The following is a 15333-nucleotide window of genomic DNA, read 5'->3' as shown; positions in this document are numbered from 1 at the left end:
CTTTGGCATCGGTGGCCAAAAACTGCTTCATAATGGAAGCTCTTAAAGCTTTCCACGTTCGTGGAGCTTCACCGTTGGCTCGTAGGCTAGACCACCATTGCCTGGAGGACTTTTGAAAGTGCATTAGCTTAGAGGACTCCATGAAGCCCTCATCTCCGAACGCCGCATCAAATTATTGGATAAAGGCCAAGACTTTGTCCGTAGCACCAAAGGTGCCATCATAGGTAAGGAAAGAGATGCTCTTCCCTCCCTCTTTCAACTTCTTGAGCTTGGACGACCTCTTCCATGCGGCATAGGATTTCCTATGGCCTCTTCTTTTTGCTGGTTCAAAGGTTGCACCATCACTTTCTTCAGAAGGTGAAGAATTTGAGGAAGGTGGAGAAGAGGGTGACCTCTTTCTCGCCTTTTTCTTGTCTTGATCTTCATCGTCTTCACCATCACTTTCATAAGAGGAAGAGGATGAAGAAGATGGAGAAGAGGGTGTCCTCTTTCTCGCCTTTTTCTTCTCTTGCTTTTTGTCATCCCTCTTTGAATTATAGTGTGGAGAAGGGTGCAATGGTCTTCTCCGTTTTGGAGGTGATGGAGAGCGTTCAGCCCGCCGTCATCGTGGAGCCATCTCTGTCGAGGTGGCGGGAGACTCACTTCTTTCTCGTTCCTTCGGTGGAGGCTCTTGAGTTCTCCTTTGCGAAGGAGATGCATCATCAAGAAGTAAATTCTTGAGCCCTTCGTATGGATTCTCTTCTTCTTCCCGAATTGGAGAGAGACCTCTTTTGGAAGTCTCACAAGGAGGCTTCCTAGGTGTTCTCTCGTCATGGTGGTGAGCTTGGAGAATCCCATGAGCACGGAGATGCCGTTGCACTTCACTTTGGAGAGATGGATTGCCCATGGCTTGTTGAAGCCTAGAAATAAGATAGTTAACAAGCATTGGGGCATCATTAGTAGCTTGCTCATTAGCAAAATCAAAGTTATCAACATTAATTTCACTCTCTTTTCTATTGTCAGCCATTCTAACAACTTTTAGGTGTAAAATTTTTAGGTGTACTTTGGCACTTCAAGCCCTAGTTGCTACTCCTCTTTACCCCTTTAGAGAAAGCACTCAAGCTATTGTACACGTGGCTCGAATACCATTAATTGCAAGGAATAGAAGAGAGGGTCGTTCAACACCAAAACAACACCGGCTCTTGTCAAGCTTCTAATAGCTCAATAGTGGTTAAGCCGTAGGCAAGCCCCGTAGGACTCCACTATTAAGACCATAGCTCTCGACGGTGATGTCCCATTAATTGCACGAAGGCAGGCGCACTGCAAGGCTAAAAAATCCCTATTCTACTTACTCATAGGCAATTAATAATACCAACCATTTATAGCTAGCTTGAGGACCTCCCTTCTTGAGCAAGAAAAGAGAAACCTTGTGCTCTGATACCAATGTAACATTTAATAGCCTAAAAACTTGTGTGTAGCCAAATTTAGCATGAACATAGTGGGCATTTCATTAGAATAGATTCCTAATGAGAATTACAAGAGTGCTTGGGTGGAGAGAGCAACAAAAAGCATAACACCTAGTTAGATAGCATGAACAATACTTTCAAAAGAGAGAGAAATTAAGCTATCGAAAACAGTTGAGGACCGGATTTACATGGAGCCGGTCCCCCCTCCAAAAGGCTTTGTATTATGGTTTCTCCCATCAAGAGAGACATTGTACAATACAATTCTTTGTGTTCCTTCAAGACTAGCTAGTGCAATGAAGATGAAAGCTTCATGCACTAAGCAAAAAACTTAACAACACAACATCAATTCTCTCCGGTCTCAGACCCAAGACCTCACACACCTTCGAAGATGGTGAGAGCTAGCGGGGTATGAGAGTAGATTGAGAGGAAGAAGGAGTATTCTTACGAGAAAGATGTACATCTCCTCACATAATCACTCATATTAGCATAGCTTAGCTTAGTAATTAGCATGGTAGAGGAGATGAGCATGCATTGAATCTTGGCTCTTGGTTGGATTTGCATCACAAAGCCAAGAGTTGTTGGTGTAGGCCTCCCTTCTCACAAGCTTGGAGTAGGTGGTAAGCTTTACATTAAAGCTTGAGAAGGAGAGAGAGTGTTCTTTACTTCACACATGAGATTGTGTGAGTGTGAGTGTGATTGTGAGTGTGTGTGTGATAATGCCTTGCAAAAAATTAGCCCCCTCTCTCTCTTGGTCGACCCCTCTTGCTATTTGCTCATGCTCCACTCTCATTGGACCTCCCTAGAGCTAGCCAATGATAATTAAGCAGTATAAGTGATAGCCTTCTGACATGTGTCCCCCTTTCCCCTTTTGTGAGAGCTTTATGTAATTAATAAATGCAACTAAACTCTCATTGGACCCCTTTGCCTCCTGGCCAATACGAATCAGGCAAGCCATTGGGCTGTTGAATGCTCATTGGACCCCTTGGGAGACTATCCAATAGTCTTCTAGAGAGCTTAATTCTCATTGGTTCTTTTATTAAGTGTTTTTAAATTAATTAAACTAGATTTACTCTAGCCTAATTCTCATTGGTCCACCTCCAATGCCATCCAATGGAAATTGGGTACACCTTGTGGGCCTCTGGGCTAGGGAGCTGACATGTGTCCCTCATTCCCTTTGTGTAAAGGGAGCTTGTGTGTGTGTGTGACTTTCTCTCTCATTCCCTACAAGCAAGGCTTGCCCCCTCCTATGTAGGGATTGCTAAAGACTTTTGGGACACACAAAAAGCATCCAAGTTTCCCAAAGTTTGACCTTTGGACACAACCTTTGAATTTTGGAACCTTAGCATTTTGGAAGTCTTAATGGGCTGAACCTTAGGGTCTTTTAAGCCCATTGTTGCACATGGTTTTTTTGCAGATGGCCCCCCCTTTGAATCCCTATTTTCCCTCCTTTGGATCCCTACTGTGGCCGGTCTACTAGCTTAACCAATATTCTAGCTTTTTCTCCCCTGGCACTTCCCCATATTAAATGATCAGTTTAACATGAGAAAATCATTTAGGAGAATTAGATATTGATTATTATGACACTGACACTCGCTCCCTAGACTACTCCTAAGACCTAAAGAGTCTCCCACCCTCTGATCCGATCTAAATGTAAAATAAGACTCTAGCAAGCCAGAGAATCCCTATTCTCAAGGACTAGTCTCGGTCACCTACCTAGGGTTTTCATCCTCGGCAGTGGCGCCAATGTTGACGGATACGCCGCGACGGACGTCAGCACAGCGAGAACTCACCTAACAAGATTTGTCAGCTAAGGACGAATCTCGACCCGGAGGCGCGTGGAAGCAAGCATAGGTGTCAACCTACACTCGACCGACTATTGACTACTTCCTACAGAGGTTGCTACCTAATGTCTAAGTTACAGCCTTCAAGAGTACACAAGAGGAGATTTCCTACAGCGCTTTCAAGAGCCAAATACCCATGAAACGTTCTTGACACGCTACGAAACTTGAGGGAAATCCTATTAACACCAATAGTTCGCTCTCCCTAAGGTCCGTGAACCAAAACCCCAATCCTAATCACCCAGTGTAGAATCACGTAGGATGTCTGGTCGAAAATTACAGGTCATCGTTTTCGAAAACTAAAGTGCCTAATGTGTAGCTCTACTCATTGCGAACGCGTGGATATGCTGAAATGCAAAAACGGACAACGTATTCTCATCGAATCACCAGATATAGCTCGTGGATCGATCTCGCAAAGCCGCGCCGTATACCTACAATGTAGGTGTTGGTGCGTAGCTCTCTTTGGGGGCAACACGCTGCACTTCTCCGCACTCGATTTCGACCACCAGTGTTCACGTAGCGTCAAGATAAACTCTCACTCTCTCTCTCTCGTACACAGAGTACGCTCAACTCACACAGACAAAAAACTTATAAAAATGACAAAGGTTTTTTGCATTAAGGTCAAAAGTGGTATAAATACCTTACAATCTCAAACCCTAATGTTCCAATTTAACCATTTACTAAGTCTAAATGTTAAAAAGGGGATACAATTTGGAAGCTTCTGCAAGCCCAACTATTTACAAAGGTGAAATGACGGTTTCTTCTCAATTAAGGAATGATTACAAAGGAAATTAGTATTACGCCAAGCAATTATCCTCCGTTGAGTGTGTCCAGCTGCCCTAACAACCACCAATAACCACCTATGAGAGAGGTAGGAGAATTTGGCCACACAAGGGGAAGCCCTTATCAAGATAGATGGGAGAGTTCTTCACCTATGCTAGAAGAGGAAGAGAGAACTCCACAAGTGACTTAAGGGTAATCCACCAATTGGTTGAGGTCCAAGCACTCCACCAATTTTTGAGGGCAAGAAGACAAGTGAACTTCATACCACCTTTATTAACATTGCAACCTTTACCACAAAGGTCCACCAATGGCTCAACAACCACCCCCCAAACCTAAAGTACGGGTAACAAAATCCATTAGAAAAGAGTTCCAGGATGTTGATAACCATGTGGAACAGTTTGAGACCAAGTGGTCTGCAAGTGGGTATGATGGTTTATAATTCTCTCAAGAAGGGAAAAGCGATGGCATTGTTCATACAATATGGCATAACTACTTTGTAGACTATGATAATATCAAAACTAGACTTTTGGCTAGATCCAAGTAGAAAAGACACCTAAAGGTGTATATGCCCAACAATTTAGGATCTTGATGAGTAGGTTGTAGGCAAACCAAAGGCCACTCTTCTGAATAGTTGGGTGACTACTTTTGCAGGGGGCTCAGGAAGCAACTGAAGAGTATTGTTGCAAGTCATGCACCTCCAACTCGACCATAGGATTTTGGAAACTTGGTGGATGCATCCATGAGAGATGAGAGAAGATACGGGACAATTGAACCAAAAAAAAAAAAAAACTCAAGAAGGAGGAATTAGATTCTAATGATGAGGATTTTAATGTTGAAGAAGAGGAAGATTCAGATACTAGAAGTTTGAAACACAAATGAGGAGGATACATGGGATACAAATAAGAAAAAGAAGGCAAGGAAGAAGAATCAAGAAGACAAATTTAAAAAAACAAAAGAGCAAGGGGGACAAGAAGAGCAAAAAAAATGATCTTAAAGATACCTCAAGCATCAACAAACTAGTCATGGAAAAATTGAAGGAATTCCAACCTTCACGATTTGCAAATTCTTCCAAACCACCATATTATCAGTTCTTTCAAAGAGTTGAACATGAATATGACAACTATTATTATAATTTTAATTATAGGGGGAGGAGACCATTCATTCTACCCAAGATGGATTCAAAAGAAAATGTGGTATCAAGTCCACATTTCAAAATACAAGTCCACCGAGGATATTTCAGCAAAATAATTGGCAAAATATGCACAAATATCCCCAACAAAACAATCAACTTCAACCATGTACTTACTGTGAAACTTTGGGTCACAAACAAGGACCTACATGTAAATTGTGTTGCAAACATAGGAATGAAAGAGGCATTCCAATTGTTAACCTTAAACCCATTAATGCAGGAGCAAGTATCTCCAATGAAGGAACGATGAAGCCACAGAAGGTCAAAGGTAACCACCCCAAGCAAAACACCCTGACAATGGATAAGGAGATCTAAAGTCATACAGGCATCAAAACTCATTTTTGACCATAGGAGTAGATAGAGCACGTCTAAGGCCACTATAGAGTGCTCTGGATGTCAAAATTGACTTGCTAAAATAGGCTATTTATCTTCGGCACAATTTTTTCCAATTGTTGAAACTGACTTTTGAGCACATGAGGTTGGTGAGGATGCTGCACATTCTAGGTAGCAAGTTTCATTGCATTTGGAGCACTATAGCTATACAAATTTGTCGTATTAGGCTTGTGATAAGAAGGTTAGCTTTTGGTGTTTGACGCACACATGAGACTAATTTAGGTGAGAGCACACTAGACTTTGGTTTTCTAAGAGATAAGCTATCTCTTGTAGCCTCCATGCACCAGTCGGGTCAGCTACGTCCCACGGATTGGCATTTTATGTCTGTGGTTCTCGCTTTGCTAGCATTGATATGGTGAGGCTTGGCAACCGGCCAACACCTATGCACACACTCTACTCCCTATATCCGTGCCTTGCATATATAGCTCTAGAGGTTTGGATGAGTCAGTTGTCCATCACCCCCCACGACCTGAAAAAATGGATGAAATAGTAGGTGCAAGCACCAGATGCCCCGTAGGGCTCAAGAAAAAAATAGGCAAGGCTAGGGAAAATACTCCTAGCCCACAAGAGCCTAATGGTCATGGAGCCAGGCCAAAACCCAAGGCTAAACATGGCTAAGTACATCCCGACATTCTATGTGTGTGTGCTTGCAATTAGTGTGTTGCATGATAGGATTAGTGTTGTGTGCATCTTGCAATCGTTAGTGTGTGTGACTGGGCTGATTAGAGGTGAAGAGAAGTGGATGTGGAGATTGCCCTTCATTGTGGCTTAGCTCCTCCATAGGCCGAGAAGCTCACCTCGTAGAGTCACCATTCGTGTTGCCATGATTAGTTCACTAATCGTGTGAGTGTTTCCATGCCCTAGCCGGGTAGCTCATCCCTCCGGATTGATAATTTTGTTGGTCATTGGAGCTATGCAATGATGGAACCCCCAACATTTGGTGCCTTTATCGGGGACGATGGCCTACGCTAGTGTAATTGTGGCATAATCGGACTAATTTCACTTGTGTTTTTATGTTTTTGTGGATTTTGGATGTGTGTGCATGAAGCAATGTGTTCATTATTCCCTAATTTGTCACCGTATCTTGCCAATTGTGTGTTTACACACTCTAATTTCACACTAATCCCTTGCTAATTTCACTAATTTTGCTAACTTACACACTAATTTTCTATGAAGGATTGGAGCTTTCAACCGTTCAATAGATCTTCAATGGAAAGGTAATCAAGGTGGTATTCTCAACCTCCCTAGAATTTAAAGATGTGTAGAATTGTGTAGAGATCCCAGCATGATGCAATGTAATGTTGATGCTATGTTATTGCAATGCAATGTTGATGCTATGTTGCTATGAAATTTTTGGATTGTTCGTTTTCATGCTGTCTCAATGCCGAAATTTTCTAGATTTGGTGGTGTATGAATTTGACAAGTTCAATTGTTGATTGGTGATTGTACATTGCTAATTGGATGCCTAATTGAGTTAATTGCATGCTTGAATGGTCAATTGCAAGTGTGTGTGCACTAAAATCAAGTGTGTCCGCATTCTAATTGAGTGTGTGTATGCCTAATTTTAGGTGTATGCACTATTTTGCCCTTGTTTGTGCACCTAAAATTCAATGTGTGCTTAATGATTTTTCAGTTTTGATGATTGATTTGTGTTTTGTTCATTGCCCAACTAGAGATTTGTGAAATCACATTGCAATTTCGATAAGATTAATACTTTTGTGTGCGCACCTAAAGATTGGTAAAAACTGCATGCCTAGTTTTAGGTGTGTGTGCACTATTTTGCTCTTGATTGTGCACGTATAAATCAATGTGTGCTTAATGAATTTTCAATTGTGATGATTGATCTAATGATTTGTGAAATCACATTGCAATTTCGACAAGATTAACCCTTTTGTGTGCGCACATAAAGATTGGTAAAAACTGACAATTACTAGTGTGTGTGTGTGTGTGTGTGTGTGTGTGTGTGTGTGTGTGCGCGCCTAAAAAGTGCTTAATGTGCATGATTAATTCAATGTTTTGATTGCATATTTGATGTGTGTAATGGCTAATTGCTGCATTTTTTTAGCTCAAAACAGGGATTTACACACTCCAAATGCGTCGAATTTTGACCTAATTTTGCCGCTAATTTTGCCGGTTTAATTGCCTAGGTTGGATTTTATTGATCAAATTAATTGGCAATTGAATTGATGTGCTTTTTGTGGTTTTATCTGGCTGCACTAATCCCCTATGTGTGCAGAATTTTCAACAAAAAAAAGGGTATTTTTTGGATAATTTTTGTAATTTTTTGGTAGGGTTTTGCTAATTTTTGCATTAATTTTTATTAATTTCATAAAAATTTGATACCTTGCAATCTTTACGAGCTGTTTTGAATGTGAGTTTACGGCTTGATTTCAGTGCATTTGGGGTTTCATTTGCCAAATTTTGAGCATTCAACTATTTTCAAGGACCGGATTGACGATTTTGTCGGATTTGGCGTTTTTGGTAAAATCTGTTATTTTTTGTGTGCTTTTGCGTGTCAAAAATGTGATAATGATTTTCTAAGATTTCTAGAATTTTTTGGGAATTGTTTGGATTTTTCTAGCAATTTTTTGGATTTCGGGTGAATTTTAGCGTTTTCATCTAATTTTCGGCATTTTTGGACGTTTGGAAATAAAAATTGAATAAAAAGACGATTTTCTAGCTCGATGCTCGTGCCTTGCGGCTCATAAAATTCTCCGCGTCGGATAGATCTTTACGGTCTCTTGGGATAGTTTCCTACGACGTTAAAATAATCCTCGTTGTCTTTTGTTGCCGCAGCGTTCTTTGGCTCGCTCTGGGTGAACCCACCCCATACACACTCCCTCACTCTCTCTCTCTCTAACTTTCTCTCTCTCTTTCCTCCCTATCCCCTCCCCAAAGCGATTATTAACATTATCTCACCTCCCCCTCACTCTCTCTCTCTCTCTCTCTCTCTCTCTCTCTCTCTCTCTCTCTCTCTCTCTCTCTCTCTCTCTCTCTCTCTCTCTCTCTCTCTCTCTCTCTCTCTCTATACTGCCCTGCCGGTCTACTCTCTCCCACTGTCTCTCTCTCCCTTCTCGTTTTGCACGCCCACCGAGCCTGCTGCCCCTGCTTTCGGCGTTGTCCCACTGTCACACTCTCTCGCGTGCAAAACATCAACAACCAGTGGCACCCATTGTCTCTCTCTATGTTGCCCGTACTTCCCGCCAGCCTTCAACCCCGCAGGCCGTGCTTCGCAATCAATACCCCGCGTGCAAGCAGCTGCGACATCAACATCGCTAGGTCCTTGGGAGTCGGATAGGTTGTCTCTCTCTCTCTCGCTCGTTGTTCGGCTTCACCTATTTCACGCACTCCACCTTCCCTCTTACTGCCTACGCGCCTGCAGGTCAACGCACTGCTCCACGTGCCCACCAGGTAAGCATAAACACGTAATATTTTATCTTTATTTACTAAAACAAGAGAAAAATTCCATTAAAAATTTTCCAAAAAAAAAGAGGTTCTTAAAATTCAAAAAATGGAAAAATCAATTTATAAAAAAAAATCAAATCACAAAAAAGAATAAAAAATCATTAAAAACAAAAAACAATTTAAAAATCAAAAAATCCAATAAAATTTAAAAAAAAGGATTAGAAAATTCAAATTTTATAAAGAAGTAAAAAACTCATAAGAAATCAAAAAGAGTTTTAAAAAATTACAAAAAAAAGAGAACTGATAAAAATTCACAAAAAATCAAAAATCTCGTAGCAAACTCATTAAAGCAAAAATTTGATTTGATAAAACACAAAATTACAAAAAAAAATCACAAAAATAGTTAAAAACTCAAAACAAATTCATAAAAATTCAAAAACTGACCGAAAACCCAATAAATCATAAAAATTTCGTAAAGCCTTTAAAAATTCTAAAATTCACAAAAAATTAAAAAATTATCAAAAATTTAACAAATTCACATAAAAATTATTAAAAAATCAAAACCTTCCCAAAAAATATCCAAAAAAAAATAGAAAATTCAAAATTTCACAAAAATAATAATAAAAATAAAAAGCAAGTCGAAAAAACACAGCGCTGGAAAATTACACCACAAAAGGAGTCAGAAAGAGCTCGAAAAAAGGGAGAAATAGCAAAAAAGCAAAACCAGGAAGTGCACCACAATGCGAGCAAAAAATCGAGAACAGCAGCCAAGAAAACATCGAGCAAACAGCGGAACAGTCAGAAATAGCAGAAGCACAGCTAGAAAAAGCGAGAAAAGACCAACTCAAAGCCATGAGCGACAGACAAATTTCTAAATTTGTCAAAATCAAGCCGAAAATCGACCAATCACGGTGGATTGCAGATTAAGTTGTTCAAGGCCCAGAACAAGCCAACATGGACTCAAACTAGTAGCAGTAACAACACAGGTACAACTACAACAGAGCAGATTCTACAGCTATATGGCTACAGTGGGGATAAGTTTTTGTACACAGATACAGAAGGTCATGTTGGGGTATAAAGCCCAATGTGGTCGCCCAGGTAAGTGGGCGGGCCGCCAGGTATGTACACATATTCTTTTGTAAAAACCTAATAAGAACTCACTATGCTCTACACATTACAGTAGAGCGAGTTCACCATATCGTCGTGCTCTTCTTCTCGCACTCTCTCTCGCGTCGCACTTCCGCTCGTACTCCTTCAACTAGTATCAGAGCTCAGATCGAGGCTCGGGGCAGCACTGCAGGAGGCTAGAGTCACCAACTCAGATTGGAGTGAAATTCGACAGGCAAAGACACGGTCCCAAATCTCGTGGGCAAGCCCGAAGGGCTTGGTGTTGTCAGAATTTCATTCTGAGGTCATCTCGGCCACCGTTCGGCTTCGACAAAGGTGTGCGCAGGCCATTTTCGACTACGTGGTCTCGACGGGTGCAGATCCGACTCTGCAAATTTGGGGTTTTCGGCCTACGACTGCAGGTGCTGAGGATATCGACACTCCTAGAGTGTTGATTTGTGGCTGTCTACACATCGAAGGACGGCTCACAGTTCTTGGAGGCGTGTCACATACGACACGGGCGCATCTACACACAGACTATAGGCGACATCCACTAGTTCATCAGGTAGCTTGTGTTTGCTGCTTGATATTCCAGATTTCATCCTGACATTGCAGGTACTTCCACATGAGATGTATTGTCAGAGATGATGTATGTCTGTTGAGGGTTTGCTGGCTGTGAGTCACGCAGCAAACAACCGCCGCAGCGGTTACAGCATGCAGTGGGAAATTTGTGGATGTATGGCTTTGTGGGAAGTCTATGTACTGTCAGATTTATTGCAGCCTTTGTTGAGGGTCGAGTGAGGTTTTATTGAGCTGGGGGATTCTCGAATGTTGAGATCCTTTCGGTGATACAGGTCTTGGAGAGATCCCTCGAGCACCCTTAGATAGGCAGCTAGGATGTATTGACTGTGAGTTAGACAGTTGGGATTGCATCTTTGCTTTACTGCCGTTGAGGCATTGTCGCAGTCTATGCTTATAGGACAGTGACAGGACAGTGAGAGACAGTACAGGTGCATGACAGGTTTACCCGCAGCTTACAGTGTCAGAGAGATAGTGTTTTTTGAACTATTTTTTGGTCTGTTTTTAGTACACCAGAGCCATTTTACAAAGGAGACTCTGCCAAAATTTCTGCAGAATTTGAAGCTTTCTTGGTTCATTTGACAGGTTGATATTGGTTCAGAGGTCAGTTTACAAGGGTAACTCTGCCGAATTTTTCCTAGAAAAGTAAACTACTGTGAAGCGTAGCTATGGCTGGATCACAGGACACTGCTCTTTACAATATCAAGAAGCTGGATGGAACCAATTTCCCATTGTGGAAGAAGCAGATTTGGCACGTGTTGGTACAAAAGAAGCAGATAAAACCTATAAAGCTCAAGGGGATAAAACCAGAAGATATGGACGAAGATGAATGGAGCGAAATGGATGAATTGGCACTTTCTACCATTATGCTGACTTTGGCAGAAAGCACTTACTTCAATGTAGCAGACGAGATGTCGGCTTATCAAGCATGGTTAAAGCTGAGTGATCTTTATGAGAAGTAGAGTGCAGCTTCACAAGTATACTGGCTTAAGAAGCTTGTTGACTTGAAGATGAAAGAAGGGACACCTATGTCCAATCATCTGAATGAAATCAACACAATCTATAGTCAGTTGTCAGCTCAAGGTGTCAAGTTTGATGAACCTGTTAGAGCTATGTTCATGTTGATCACATTGCCAAAAAGTTGGGACACTTTTCGCACAGCTTTGAGTAATTCTGCACCTCCAGATGGTTTGAACATAGCAGGTGTAGAAGGAAGTCTGCTTACTGAAGAAACCAATAGAAAGACAATGGACAAAGGCAAAGGAACAGCCTTAGTTGTCAGGGGAAGGACCAAAGAAAAGTACAAAGGTGGAAAGAGGAATCAGTCTCGTAGCAAGTCCCACAGTGCTAAAGGCAAGAGTGACATAGAATGCTACCATTGTGGCAAGAAGGGTCACATGAAAAGAGACTGCAGAGAATGGAAAGCAGAAAAAGGCAAAGAGAAAGCTGAAGACCATGGTGAGAAGAACAAGTCCTCAGTGAAGATTCAAGAAATAAATGTGACAAACACTGTTGCAGAGGATGACAGTCTAGTGTCAGGAGACATCTACTTCTTGAAGAATACAATGGACTCAGCTCTTCTTACAGCATCTGATGGAAATGCACTGAGTGACTGGATTATAGACTCAGAGGCATCACTTCATGTGTCTCCAAACAAGGAGTGGTTTACCTCTTATGTGACCACTAAAGATCATGTTCGGCTAGGCAATGGGAAGACATGTGAGATCTTAGGTGTTGGAGATGTTCAATTGAAGTTTCAGAATGGCTCTTCTTTCACGCTGAAGAATGTGAGACATGTTCCCGCAATTACAAAGAGCTTGATCAGCACAGGTTTACCTGATGATGCTGGCTACGTCACCACTTTTGGACAGAACATGTGGAAGATATCCAAGGGTTCTATGACAGTAGCACATGGAGTAAAGTCTGGAGGAATTTACATGATTTATGTATCAAATGTCTCTAAAAATGTAATCAATGTAACCGAGCAGCCGAACGTTTCTTTGTGCCATAGCCGGTTAGGACATATGTCCAAGAAGGGAATGAAAATCTTGTCTCGTTCTGGTTATTTGCCTGACTTTTCATTTAATGATTTTGAATTTTGTGAACATTGTCTGTATGGTAAGCAAACACAGCAGCCACATAAGCATAGAAGCAGTAGAAGAGATACGCAGTTGGCAGTTGTTCATAGTGATTTGTGCGGACCTATGCCTAACCTATCTCTAGGGGGAGCTTCTTACTTTATGACATTTATAGATGATTACTCGAGGAAAGTATGGGTTTACTTTCTCAAGCACAAGGATGAAGCGTTTAGTGTTTTCAAAACGTTTGTGACACTTGTGGAGAATCAGAGTGGCAAGAAGCTTAAATGCTTACGCACTGACAATGGTGGAGAGTATGTTTCAAAGGCCTTTCAGAACTTTTGTGAGTCAAAAGGTATAAAACGTGAACTTACTGCTCCTTACAATCCTCCTCAAAATGGTGTTGCTGAGAGGATGAATAGGACCATACAAGAGAAGGTCAGAAGTATCTTGTCTAATGCACAGCTGCCAAATGGGTTTTGGGCTGAAGCTGTATCAACAGCTGTTCATCTTGTAAATAGATCTCCTAGCAAGGTTTTGCAGAAGGATTCAGTGCCAGAGATGGTATGGTCAGGCAAAATGCCCTCATACAAGCATCTCAGAGTCTTTGGCTGTGAGGCATATACTCACGTTCCAAAGGAATTTAGGAACAAACTTGAGCCGAAGAGTAGAAAGTGCATCTTTCTAGGCTATGGTAATTCTGGTGAGATGGGGTACAGACATTGGGATCCCGAATCCTGAAAGGTTATCCACAGCAATGATGTTCACTTTAATGAATCCAAATATCATTCTAAACCAGAGAGGGTTGAGGAGATTAGAAGAGTTGTCTTCCAAGAAGATGGACCTGCACGTGCAAGACAAAATGTCAGGGCTCAAGAGGAGCAAGGACAGGATAGAGTGGAACCACAAGTTGTGGCTGAGCCTGAGCCACCTATTGTGCGTAGATCTGGACGTGTCACGCGACCTCCTGATAGGTTTGTTCCATCTATGAACTATGTCATGTTGACTGATTGCAATGAGCCTTCATGTTGCAAGGAAGCAGTGCAAATGAAGGACTCCGGGAATTGGCAATTGGCCATGCAGTCAGAGATGACAACTCTGCATAAAAACCAGACATGGAAGCTAGTTAAATTACCACGGGGCAAAAAGGCTCTACCTTGTAAATGGGTTTACAGGTATAAGATCACCGCTCATGATAGTCAACCAAAGTACAAAGCAAGGCTTGTTGCCAAGGGCTTTAAGCAAGAACAAGGCATTGACTTTGATGAAGTCTTCTCTCCGGTGGTCAAGATGACTACATTGAGATGCTTTCTTGCATTGGTTGCCATATTAGATTTGGTGTTGCACCAAATGGATGTCAAGACAACGTTCTTGCATGGTGATTTAGATGTGGAAATTTACATGCATCAGCCAGAAGGGTTTGTTGAGAAAGGCAAGGAAGATTGGGTATGCCAGTTGTTAAAGAGTCTTTATGGCTTAAAACAATCACCGAGGGCATGGTACCATAAATTCCACAAGTTTATGCTTTCTCAAGGCTACAAACGTAGTGAGTTCGATCACTGTCTATATACAAAGAAGGCTAAGGATGGCAGTTGGCTGATCCTTATTTTGTATGTGGATGACATGTTGATTGCTGGCAAGCACTTGGAAGATATTTCAGCTTTGAAGTCAAAGATGGCAAAATCGTTTGACATGAAAGACATGGGTGAGGCAAGTCATATACTTGGTATGCGCATTGAGAGAGACAGATCAAAGAAGTTGATTTGGTTATCTCAAACAGAGTATATTGACAAGGTTTTGCAACGTTTCAATATGGAGAAGGGAAAGGCATTGAGTGTTCCATTGCCACCATATGTGAAACTTAGCAAACAAGATTGTCCTGTGTCTAAGGAAGAACAGGCTGAAATGGACAAGATTCCATATGCGTCTGCAGTGGGTAGTTTAATGTATGCAATGATTGCTACTCGCCCAGACATTGCATTTGCAGTGGGAGTAGTAAGTCGATACATGTCAAACCCAGGCAAGAAACATTGGGAGGCAGTGAAAGGAATATTGAGATACCTGAAAGCTACAAAGAGTATGCGTATATGCTATGGGAGTCAGGAGCTAAGTGTAAAGGGTTTTACAAACTCAGATTATGCAGGTGACTTAGATAACCGAAGGTCTACGTCAGGGTATGTCTTTACATTGGCTGGTGGAGCAGTATCATGGCGTTCTAGATTACAAGATTGTGTTACTCAGTCTACTACAGAGGCTGAATATGTTGCAGCATCAGAGGCATGCAAAGAATCAATTTGGCTTAATCGACTAGTAACAGATTTGGGAATCAAAGAAGAGATGCCTGTGTTATATTGTGATAGTCAAAGTGCTATACAATTGGCTCGCAATCCAGTTTATCACTCAAAGACAAAGCATGTGGATGTGAAGTATCATTTCATCAGGGAAATGCTCGAGGATAAGCAACTTCAGCTTGTCAAAGTTCACACCACAGAAAATCCTGCTGATCTACTTACAAA

This window comes from Adiantum capillus-veneris, chromosome 21 (genome assembly GCF_014529385.1).
Source record: "Adiantum capillus-veneris isolate H3 chromosome 21, ASM1452938v2, whole genome shotgun sequence".
Taxonomy (NCBI): Eukaryota; Viridiplantae; Streptophyta; class Polypodiopsida; order Polypodiales; family Pteridaceae; genus Adiantum; species Adiantum capillus-veneris.
The sequence above is the reverse complement of the archived record's forward strand: the minus strand, read 5'-3'. Positions refer to the sequence as shown.